Below are 13,221 nucleotides of genomic sequence, written 5' to 3' on the forward strand. Positions count from 1 at the left end.
AAATGTATATATGAATATTCATATACAAATATACATATATACATATACAGTATATATACATATATACGTATATACACACACACACATATATATATATATATATACATACATATATTATATATATGTATAAATATATACACATACATACATATATATACATATATATGTATTCATATATACATATACACATATATCCGTATATATAAATACACACACACACATATATATATATATATATATATATACATATACATATACATATACATATATAAATAAATATATTACATACACACATATATGTATATAAATCTTTTTATTCCTTCATTCATTCCATCAGTGCTAATTGGAAATAACTCTGGCTGTTCCTCTCCTTCGCCTACGCTCTACCAATGTCTTCAATCTCTGCCAGACATACTAGATTTCAGAATATAAATGAAAAAATCGCTGTATATATATGAAAAATAAACAAGCAAAGACGATTCTGTCAAACCCAGTCATGCAGACAACGCAGTAAAGATGACGTCAGCATTTAAAGACTTTATCTTCATTATTTGTAAAAATAATTGCCTGAAGCTTGGGGAGAGGGTGTACGATATGTTCTTGCATACATAGCAACAATAATACGATTTTCGATTTCTGAAAGTTATGTCTAAACACCATAGCGGACGGTCCCCTTAAAGCAAGCTACTCATAAGGTAATCAAATTTTGATCAGCATAATGATGCAAATAAAGGGAATAATTGAAGTATAAGTTTGTTTACTCGTTAACGCGCGGAACAGTTCCCGACAACGTATTATTATTATTATTATTGTTGTTGTTGTTGTTGTTGTTGTTGTTGTTGTTGTTGTTCTTACTTACTTACTAGGCTACAACCCTAGTTGGTAAAGCAGGATGCTATATGCCCAAGGGCTCCAACAGGGGAAGATAGCCCAGTGAGGAAAGGAAATAAACAAACTATAAGAACAATAATGAACAATATAAACTATTTTAAGAACAGTAAAAACACTAAAATAGATCTTTCGTATATAAACTATAAAAACTTAAAACAGAGGAAGAGAAATAAGATAGAAAAGTGCGCCCGACTGTACCCTCAAGCAAGAGAACTCTAGCCCAAGGCAGTGGAAGACCACGATACAGTTCAAAGGCCAAACTAACATTCCACTAGAATCCTCAATGCTAATTATAAAAGATAATTCACATTTGAAAGAATCTATAAATCTACGTTGAATATAAATCATATAAATCGCTTAACCTTTTGCTATATTGTGGTTGCCTGATGAAAGAATTTTGTTGAATTATTTGATAAATTCTAATTATGAACTGGTAGTTATTCGGCATATGTTTGGTATATATACCCCTCACATGTGACCCCCCACCCCTCACCCCTCATCCCTCACCCCTCATCCCTCACCCCTCATCCCTCACCCCTCATCCCTCACCACTCACCACCTAGAGACTATAGAGTTGGACAGTTCATGAACCCTGATTGTGAACGAACAAATATATGTAGTCACGATTGTTTTTTGTAATATGGTAATATGCTGGTGATAGAAAAACTAAATTTCCCTTATTTTAAATGTGAGAATTAGATAATGGTTTCCATTTGATCTCTAGGTTGAATACTGCTTAATATATTGAATTCGTAAACAGAATTGGTGTATTTACCATGATTGACTTAAGAGAAGTAAAGATAAACATTAAATTTTGATGTTGACGTCATGAACACGATCATGAATACGAGTAAGAAGTAGAAAGATAAGATATAATTTTGCTATACATATTACTCATATAAAGTTACTTAGTTTACGATGTACATACTGTAGTCTACAATGTACATAGCTGCTTGTTAATTACTTCTCTAGTATTTAACTTAACTTTCCTCACTGGGCTATTTTCCCTGGTGGAGCCCTCGGGCTTATAGCATCCCGCTTTTCCAACTACTGTAGGGTGGTACCTTAGCAAGTAAATAATAATAATAATAATAATAATAATAATAATAATAATAATAATAATAATAATAATAATTATTTAGTATTATTATTATTATTATTATTATTATCGTTATGATGATAATAATGTAGGAAGGTTTTTGGTTAGTAGAGTAACAAAGTCAAGGCGTTATGGAAGGATAGGTTGAATATTTTGATGCTGCTGCATGGGTTATCCAATGAAAAAGTGTTTTTATTCAGTGTGCTGTTAAAACCATGTGTTTAAGGTATAACACACTAGTCACAGTCTTTAACTATGGTAGATTATTCATTGGATAAATATAAATGTAACACTGAATTGCTGTACGCTCAATGGATCTAAAGTATAGATGTCCCTTGTGTTTTACTGGAACAGGCTTTTGGCTTGATGTAGGATATATAATAAGGATAAGGATAGGGAAGTGGGGAATATGGGGAAAGGAAGAGTACCCCTGGATACAATCCAGTTTATAGCCCGAAGGCAGGTACTCGGGATGGGAAAGATTAAGGAAAAAGGGAGAAAGAGAAGTACAGGAGAAGAACAAAAGGGAGGGGCAGACCCTCTTGCGATATTTGATGTAGGATAGATTCGCAAAAGGAGTAATGTTAAGGTCAGGCAAGAGATACTAATCCATAGTTCAACCATGCAATGAAGCTGAACAGCTTTACATCTTATGATGTAATTCAGTGTATTTGGACAGTAAATGTGTAGGGGATCAACGTATAGGTTTTAAGAGTTTTGTTGTAAAGATGATTGGAGTAATTCTGTGGTTAGATGAAAATTTGAAGTTTCGTCGATTTATGACTTTCTTTTGGGTATTTGTTGAGCAGTAGCAGTACCAGCCAAACTCTGCTAAATCCCTCGTCAGGCTGGGAGGAGCGCTGAGAGGAAATGTGTCTCTTTTTTTTTTCTTTTTGATGTCGGCTACCCCCCCCCCCCCCCAAATTGGGGAAAGTGCCTTGGTAAATAGACAGATTGGTTGAGTGGTTCATGCAAATGATTATTGGAATAATTGGGCAATTTATGCTATAGATCTTTAGCTGTATTAGTGTCCATAAAATTTTGTGTAGGAAAAATGACCATCCATATGTCAAACTGATATTTCAATTTTCTTTTCACAGGATTAAAGAACCCATGGCAAGAAGAGAGGAATTCTTCAAGAAAAATAGAGATATCTGGACTTACAACTGCTGCTGTCAACAAGCCGAATCTTCAACTTCCCTTTAAAAATCTTACATGTAGAAATATTTCTTGTTCTTGACCAAATTTATTTAGATTAGTTTAATCTTAAATCATTCATACAAGAATTGAATTTCCACTCCGAACATTTACTTTTGACCAGTCATATTTTAGTCTTAAAATTTGATTAATTTCTTTAAGCGTTATCAAGTCATATCTGAGTACTTCATATGGTCAAACATTTTCAAAATTGGTTTTTATGGCATGAACATTTGAAGTATTTTCCGTTTTAAGCTCTGAAAGAATTTAAAGTTTTTATATTTAAGCTTCTCTGTAATTTAAGACCTGAATATTCCTAATTAAATTAGCCTTAGAGCAAGGAAATAGTTTTAGGTTCTAAGGTTGTTCAAACCTAAAAGGAACAAGATTCATATAAGCTACAGTATTTGACAGTAATTATTCTGTATAATAAGGTTAGTAATTGACTATGCAGAAATGTGTGAAATCATCTAAAATCTTGATTAGTCATGAAAATGAATTTGATCACTAAAGGTATTCTTTGAAAGTGTCATAGGGACTTCCATATCATAGAAAATTTACTATGAAGATCATTGAAATTATCCCCCCTTAGCTCTTTTATCAATTTAAAGTCTAGAGTTTTCTCTAGATCAGAAATGTCAAACCTGAGGTCGGCGGGCTAAATGTGGCCCTCAAGATGACTAGATTTTTCAACTAGCTATAATTTTTATAACTGAGAAAATGTAAATAAACTGTTAAAATGAACCAAAATGTATTTTTGGTAAAGTACGATGACCTGCATAAAACTTTTAATCTCAGTCTTGTCAATAAATAATTACCTAATCTTTGATGATCCTCGAGACCATAGTCATGTGCATAATTAGCCCTCGAAAGGATTTGAGTTTGACATTCCTGTTCTGGAGTGTTAAGTCAATGAGTAATATCTGTGAATTTATGTAACTATTTTAAGCAAGTTATCAGTACGTGTGACTGCTTTGTTTTCCCCGCTCTAACATCTAAAACCTATTATATGTATTGTTTACAATTCTTTGAACTGTAACTTCAAACCATTCCTTAACTATTCTTCTGCTTTCGTACCTCATCCTATTTAGACTTGGTTAATAGTTTATCTTAAAGTTTAAATGTATCTTCTTTCATTTTGAAATTAAGCTGATTTCTTTAATATCACATTATCATTCTATTCGATAACTTTTAGTTGCCCTAACTAATGTCTGGAGAGTTCGTGACGTCAAAGTTGGTTCCCATGTTGAAAGTCATTCAAAATAGGCTAAAATCTCTTACTGAATTTCATCTCATGCTATCTACCCCTATACTGTTGCTAAAGAAAATTTTGTCGATTCCATCTATTTGATTCATTAAGAAATTGACTAAGTTTCTGCATGAATATTTGTCTTCGGCGATTTTCATTTATAATTTTACAGTTTAGAATATAACATTAAGATTGAAATAGTTCTTATTTTGATAAGTTTTGAAATGCAATGCCATAAGCCAGTGAGAATTAAAGTAAAGTGGTTTAAAATCATCATAGCAATTTTAAAATCCTGTATACATGATAGTATGTGATGGAGATCTGTTGAATTATTATTACTAGATATAAAATTGCATATTAAATTCTCTCTCTCTCTCTCTCTCTCTCTCTCTCTCTCTCTCTCTCTCTCTCTCTCTCTCTCTCTCTCTCTCACATAGAATTCAGGTTTTCAGTAAGTTCCCGTTCTGTTGAAGAAAAAATGGATGTAATGTATTTTGATTTCAATAAAGTTAAGACGTCATTTTTTATCCATCATTCTCCACTTATTTTCTTCTCAAATTTTACTTTCAATAGGAACTTGATTAAATTTCTAAAAGAAAAATAATTTGTGGAACATTACAGCAGTCACGCGTAAGATCCTTGTTCAAAGTAGCTGGGAAATTGTCTTAAACTTTATGTTCTTGGAGTTATTAGTTTTGGATAGTAAGCCATAGAATGACTTACTGTTTTGCGCAAAAATAACTGATTTTAAGCTATGTTTTCATTCCTAAATTACTTGTAATGACCTTATGTAATCTGCTTCACATCACTTATTATATAATGTAGGTCAAATAACTTGATGGAAAGACTTAAGGAAGATTAAAGCTTCAGTTTAGGTATCTGGGTATAAATTATTAAAGTCTTTAGTTTTTAAAAGGTTTGACGTTAGGACTGATTTATAAATTAATGGTAGAGTTATAAGTTAAGAGAATGGGTTGATAAAAATTAAGAAATATTATCAGATCAATTATAGATTCTTAAGGATAGTTGTTGGATTTAAGGTCTAGGAAAGAATGTATGTAAGAACTCTATTAGTTCTAAAATCTCAAAGAACGTATTGATTGAAAGATTTAAGGAAAGAGTTGCTATAAAACTAGAAACCTATTTAAAAAAAAAGGTTCAGTGGTTTTGAAGGAATAGATAAGAAAAATGTCATGGCGTCAATGAAGTATGACGAAAGAGAAGTACAGAAATTGATTAGTTTAAATTAAAGTAATCAAGACAGGTTTATAGGTAAAACATTTGATCATGATTAATTTTATTATTAAATGGGACTCCATATGAATTATAAGAAAGAAAATGCAGATGTTTATTAGGTCAGGATTTTAAGATGAAAAGTCCAGGGACCAGTTTTAAGGAATTTGTATTTACAAATGACTTTGATTAATTTGTGCTTTCATAACGAAACTAATAGTGATTGACGTAGGTATAGCTTTTAATGAGACTCTAGGGGTTAGTTTATACAAGTAGATCCATTCTAGAAAGGCAGTCTAGTTAAGACATACCTCTTGGTAGTCTTGAGAAAGTTTTAGAGGAATTATTTCGTTGATAAAATATTTTAGATTTAAATTGAGGAAATTTTTAGGAATTTAAATTTCATCTTATTGGAGAGGGTACCTTTCAGAATGTTTCCTTAGGTGGACAATAATTATAAACTTTGATGACTGCACAAAATTTTCAAGTTGTTTGAAGGAAGAGATGAATAAGATCTTTAAGCAATACGAAGTGAGGGAATGAGCTTATATCTTGCTGGTTTGAAGTATGTCACTATTAGGTAACTTCTAGAAACATTGGTGCTTGAAGTAATAGGGATTTCAAACTCTTATTTCCCTTGTGGTGGAAACCAAATCATGCAGACATTGCTTAGAATCAACATGATCAAAAAAAAAATTTCATTTGCACTTTCAGTTGTCATTCTAAGATGGTATAGATTCAAGGAATATAAGTCAGGCAAGTGGTCTTTATATGGCTATTGTACTCCTAAATATATATAGTAAAGTTGTATTTAAAGTTTGAATAATATTTCAACTTAACAGTAATCTTTTTATATTGAAATTGTATTGTCTGCTTATGCATTGCTTCTGACTTCTGTTTTATATATTGCTTCCTGTATCTTCTATTACTACATTATTACTGTATCTTCAATTTATGCATTACTTCTATTTCTATCCATACGTTATTACTGTATCTTCTATTCATACAGTACTACATCTTCTAGTCATACATTACTACTGTATCTTTTGTTTATAAATTTCTACTGTATTTTGTAATTTTAATCTAAAAACACAGACTTTTTAACAATTAAAAACGCAGATAAGACATTAGCCATGTAAAGTGCAAGAGATTTGTAATCGGAAAGTAAAATACATTATAGAAGACAACAAAAAAAAAAAGAAAAAAAAAACATCCATGGCTTAGCCTTGAATGCCTCAAGATGTCTTCTATAATGTATTTTACTTGACGATTACAAATCTATTGCACTTTACATGGCTAATGTCTTATCTGCGTTTTTAATTGTTAAAAAGTCTGTGTTTTTAGATTAAAAATACAAAATACAGTAGAAATTTATAAACAAAAGATACAGTAGCAATGTAAGACTAGAAGATGGAGTAGTACTGTATGAATAGAATATACAGTAGTAATGTATAAAATAGAAGTTACAGTAGTTAGGTATAGAAGAGCAGAAAAACTTTGACCAAATTTGTTGCAATGTATAATGAAACTAAAGCTGTGAATAAAAGAAATAAAAACTTATATGAAACTTATTTATTTTCGTTACATCCATTATAAAATTACATCCATAATATAAAAAAATATTGGGAAAAAAATATAGATAAAAATTTCAGTATCCTGGAGTGTTCTCCTTAATCTAACGTTCATATGACTGAGTGTTCTCCCCAGTCGCCCCCCTCCCTCTTCTGGTATCAGTAAAACCTGCATTCTCTCTCCTCTGAAAGACCAGAGACCTCATGAAAGTATAAAACCTAGCTTTTGACTATGATTAACCACAAGTGTTCATTTATAAGACTGGTTTATTTCCTTTCCCATGTACAGAGCTCGTTCACTCTTTCACTGGTGATATGAGAGAAATGTATATTCTCTCTCGGTATGTTAGTATTAAAGAAAATGAGGACTATTTACTATGGTATTCATGTTTAGTCCAATTCTCAAAGTATATTCAATCCTGACAACTCTAGTCTTGTGATAATTTTAGCCTCAAATTCAGTTAACTTATATTTAAAGTGACTTTAAATCTGGGTTTAAGCATAGTCGACTAAGAGTCGACTATCATTTTTGTGTTAAAAATAAGTTTATGAGTTAAGAAAAACAAATAAATTTAGATAGTCTTTTATTGTAGAAGATTGTTTGCCATACACAGGACAGGTTTCAATACACTCAATAGCAATATTAAGTATAAATATGAATACACTGCAAAGTCAAAGACAAAGAATATCAAATTCTTTAACCCCGTTTTCTATCAACAAACTCAACCAAGGACAGAGAATCATAGAAAATGGACATTTCAGATCTCATAACATGGGATACTAATTCATTCCTTTTCTTTGATTTTTCTGAACATTGGAATGAGTTTGAAGTTAAACATTTGAGGTTAAAAGTGTCATGATTGCGTAAATTAGTTAAGTTTTCAATAAAAAAAGAGAAGGAAATGGAAAGCCCACCAAGGCCCACCCCTTCCCACCTGGTAACAAAAGACTAATTAAGCATTTTGTTTTGAACGAACAAAGTCACCAGGCCCTTGAATGCTTTCCATTTCCTTCTCTTTTGAAATATTTTATTGAAAATCTTACAGACATTAATGCAATGATTGTGAATTAAATTTACCAAGAATATTATGAATTTTTTCAAGATAATGTTATAGTATTCTATTTAGTTACAAATGAAAACTTAAAACTTTAAATTTTTACATTTTAAATGATAAACCTTGAAGTGATGACAGAGCAAGGGGATTTCTTTTCAAATTAATGTTCCGTTTAGGAACAAAGATAGTGAAAACATGGGGGTGGGAGTGAAGACCTCATCAGTCTTATTGTGCAATTCCACCACAATCAATTACTCCAGAAACCTTTTGCTCTCTCAAAAGCAGACAGGAACTACAACTGGCCAAAGGCATCTCTCCTCCGTCCCATTTCATGTGCATGATTGAGTCGGGTAAAGGAGAAGACACGTGCAAACCACTGCCCTGACTATCCTTACTACTCCCCCTAGCAGATAGCCAGATCGGACCGAAGTACACATTAACCTTGCACGTGGACCACAATAATCAATTTAGTTCCATGTGTAATACATTCTTAAATATGATCCCTTTTGGAAGCTACGTGGAGAGAGAACCTAATTTAAGATTCTTAAAATGCTAAACAACCCTTAACCTAACAGTGGGCCCACCTACAAAGCTGAAAACCACTTAAACTAACAGTAGGCCTACCTAAAAAGCTAAACCACCCTTAAACTAACAGTAAGTCTACCTACAAAGCTGAACAACCCTTAAACTAACAGTAGGCCTACCTACAAAGCTAAACCACCCTTAAACTAACAGTAAGTCTACCTACAAAGCTGAACAACCCTTAAACTAACAGTAGGCCTATCTACAAAGCTGACCAACTCTTACTGACAGTAATTCTACCTACAAAGCTGAACAACCCTTAAACTAACAGAAGGCCTACCTACAAAGCTGGAAAACCCTTAAACAAACATTAGGCCTATATACAAAGCTCAAAAACCCTTAAACTAACAATAAGCCAGCCTACAAAGCTGTTGGTGATAACCAAACAGAGATCTAAGTGTCACATTACCTAGTACTTATTCCTATCATACAGCACACTAACTAATCGAACACTAGGACTACTTTATGAAAATTAGTAAAAAGTATGGACACACACACACACTCTCTCTAGCCCTGAATAAATTCTATTGATAAACCTGCTCCTGAACATCTCTTATTAAACCGTATACTATCAACAAGCTTAGAGAGATTTTGAATTATTCGGAATCCTTCCTTCTTTCTTATAGGAATACTTTTAAGTCAGTCTACCTTTAACGGAATATCTTCGGCATTATAAACTTCGTATTTACGACCTTAATATACAGTAGATTTTTTAATTGTTTGGAAAATTATTTATCTCAAAACGTATGTGAAATAAATATAATTTTAATTTGTTTAATTATCAGAAATTCGTCAAAATTAATATCAAAAGTTAAAACTTAAACTACTGAATTATATTAGGCAATTATGTGGTTTGAAAAGGTTATTAATGTAAAAACATCCATGGATATAGTAAATATTCCTCTTCAACTGTTAAATTCTCCGTAATGTTAAGGATAGTGGACGATCTCCAGCTATTCAAGATGTGGCCCAACTGGTTGGCTTCTAACCAAAACGTCTATATTTGGACTATCATGGATACTGAAGATGACTGAAATTGATTTGAAAAAAATAACGGAATCAAAAGACTTGCAAATTGTTCACATTTCAACGGCATGAACTAATGGCTTTACTTTTTCATGAGAAATTAATTCCATTCATCAAAAAAAAAAAAAAAAAAAAAAAAAAAAAAAAACTTTTGGAAATATAGGATTTATATAAAGTATCTTATAAATTAGGTATCATTTGAAAATTACATTGCTTGTGGTATAAATGAAGAGCACGAATTTGAAACTTGTCCCTTAAAACCAAATTGTGTGAAAAACCTTAAGCTTGTCCTTCATATTAATAAGGTTAATATAAAAGATTCATAAAATAAAATAATTTTGACAAACTATAGATAAAAGCGATTAGGATATACCAATTTGGTAAAGTGAGCAACCTATTAAGCAGTGTATGAATTGATTTGCTACTATTGAAAAAGGTTTAGGTTTAATCTTGGAAAGAATTAATGCAAAGACGAGTGAAATTACTCTAAGTTGATTAACCGGCGAATTCACTTTTTCATATATGTTTTCAATTACTCATTACGACAATCTTTAAAATCTACGATTCAAGTATAAAATCAATTTAGGTAACCAAATTATGTAGATTATTCTCAAAACCCTTCGATTTGAAACTTCCCTTTGGCCACGGAAACAAACTAATTTTGCCCTACATGGAAATAAAATTTTTAGAGCTGCCCACTAAAGTTCACCTTAATCTCAATATTTACTCTCTCAATCTCCTATGATTTAGTATAAATGTAGATTAAATTTCTGATGTTAACCTAGGGTATAGACACTTGCTAACCTTGATTTAACCAGAGAAAAACTAATCTAAATGTGTTACTAAGAAAACCTTTACACAGATCTATTAAAATCAACCAATTAAACTAATTTTCACTAAAGACAACACTAGTAAGTAACTACAACTCCTTTCTATAGACTAGACCTCCTCGTAACACTTACACCAGGCATTATCCAACCACTCGTTCATTGCTTGGTACAAATTTACTGATGTACAAGGAATGGTCCTGCATCATTTAATTCTTAAATTCAATCCCAAGGTTTGATTTTAAGTGGTAGAGCAGTAACATACGTGGTAGAGTAGCAACATAAGTGGTAGAGTAGGAACATAAGTGGTAGAGTAGGAACATAAGTGGTAAAGCAGTAACATGAGTGGTAAAGCAACAACATAAGTGGTAGAGTAGGAACATAAGTAATAGAGTAGGAACATAAGTAATAGAGTAGGAACATAAGTAATAGAGTAGGAACATAAGTGGTAGAACAGTAACGTAAGTGGTAGAGTAGCAACATTAAGTGGTGGACTCTCAGAGATTACTGTCACGAACCAAGGATCAAAATTATATTAAAAAAGTTTTTCGTATTTACATAGTGACAAACTGACCCTTTTCTTGTCCCCTCAAGTTACTAAAGATTACGGTAATATCTACATTAAAATCAATACAAGTGGGAACATTTGAAAGTGTATTGTTCTCTTTTAAGAAAACTATAATTCCACTTAAATAATCTTTACCACCTTTTTTTTTTTTGTAAAAGATAATTCTGCCGATTATTAACCAAATCTAAATCAACCAATTGAAATTCAAAACTTTCCAATCAAATCGGTAAAGGTTTTCTGTACTTCTCATCAATATGAAAATATTGAAACGCTCAACATAACTCGAAAAAGTTGCAAGTTTCAAATAAAGGAAGAGTGGCTTAATGGGTTGGTATTTGAAACGCCGAGTACATGAAATATCAAGACTTAAAATCGCTAAAAAGCTGATTTTTCAGGATTTTCCTGATAGTACTTACATAAATTCTGATAAAAGTGCTTTGAAGATTAATGGAATAACTTCTCGTTTTAGATTACATAAAGTTATTCTGCATTTACTCAACAGACGTAAGTTAACTAAAGTTTTAAACAGTTTAATCAACAGTTTAAGATGTTAATCTTAAATATATTAGCATTCAAACGTTAGGGACTTTTGCATAAACAGATATGACTTTATCAAGCTTTCAGTTAATTTAACAGTTTTTGGCTTTAGTTGTCTAGAAAGATTAGCGTAGAACTTATGATCTACACGTAAACCTAAATTGTAAATCCAAATCTCAAGTGTCAGTAGAATTAAAAGAAATTGGCGAGTTGTGTAGTTTATTACGATATAACACCAATGCTCTGACTTCATATTTTGTACAAGCTTCAGAAGCTTATCAGATTAAGTCTAAAATTTCTGAATTACAAAGTTTCCTCGCACAAAAAGAAGAATATAACTTCAGAGCAGGTACTTTTTGTAAATTACTACACAAGATACATTCCTGTACATCAGTATAACAGATTATGTAAAATATAATCCCAAATGTCAAACTTCAGTTTGGACCCCTTTGCCAAACCATGGAGAAATTTTAGAAATACTTTACCAAGAGCAGACTAAACTAAATAAAATTGAAGCCCTATAATTTAACCCTATTTAAACATCCCCTGAGCTAGGTTACCTGATCCTGAAGTACACAAATAAGTACTTTAATAAGGCCTTAATTCCCCTAATTAATATTGGCAGTAACTCCAAAGCACAAACACTAATAACTAAAACTATACCAATAACAATCTATTCAAGAATGTATTACACAATTCTTCTAAAATGACTACAGCAGTTCTTTATCCCTACTTTATCTCATGAACAAAAACGGTAGGAATCAGACATCTTGGGACATTTATAATCCCAGCTGGACCCCTTTTCAGAGAGCTCGGGTATCTCAGTGTAATGGAAAGCATTGGACTGCAAGACTAGTAATGTCAACACTTTTTTTAAGAAAGTTATCTAAAAGTTTAAAAGTAAATTAATATATCCAACGTTTTGATTTTCATTGACAGAAAATTGAAAAATTTAGCAATACAGTTACTAATTCACATTAACATTGAAAACTCACATATTCTTGGACATATTAAATCAATCTTGACAGAAATTTTGTTCACAATTTACACAATACATGACAAATTTGATATAGTTGAGACTGATATTACAATGTATACATAACAGAAACCTGTTCAATTTGGCATTACAATCTCCTACAATTCAAGATTAAAATTTTTGTTAAAGTTTTAAACTAAATTTCAAAGATATTTAAAAGTATGAAACATCAAAAACTTAAAAATCATTTGAGGCTTTAAGGATCCTTCAACCTTACTGAATTATTATCATGACTAGAATTGACAAGACAAAATCTACTCTTGACAAGATTTCAAGGAAATCAAATTGGACTGAACATGTGCACCATAGCACAGTGTCTTATCATTTTGGCAATACAACATAACCAAGTT

This window comes from Palaemon carinicauda, chromosome 39, assembly GCF_036898095.1.
Source record: "Palaemon carinicauda isolate YSFRI2023 chromosome 39, ASM3689809v2, whole genome shotgun sequence".
Classification (NCBI taxonomy): Eukaryota; Metazoa; Arthropoda; class Malacostraca; order Decapoda; family Palaemonidae; genus Palaemon; species Palaemon carinicauda.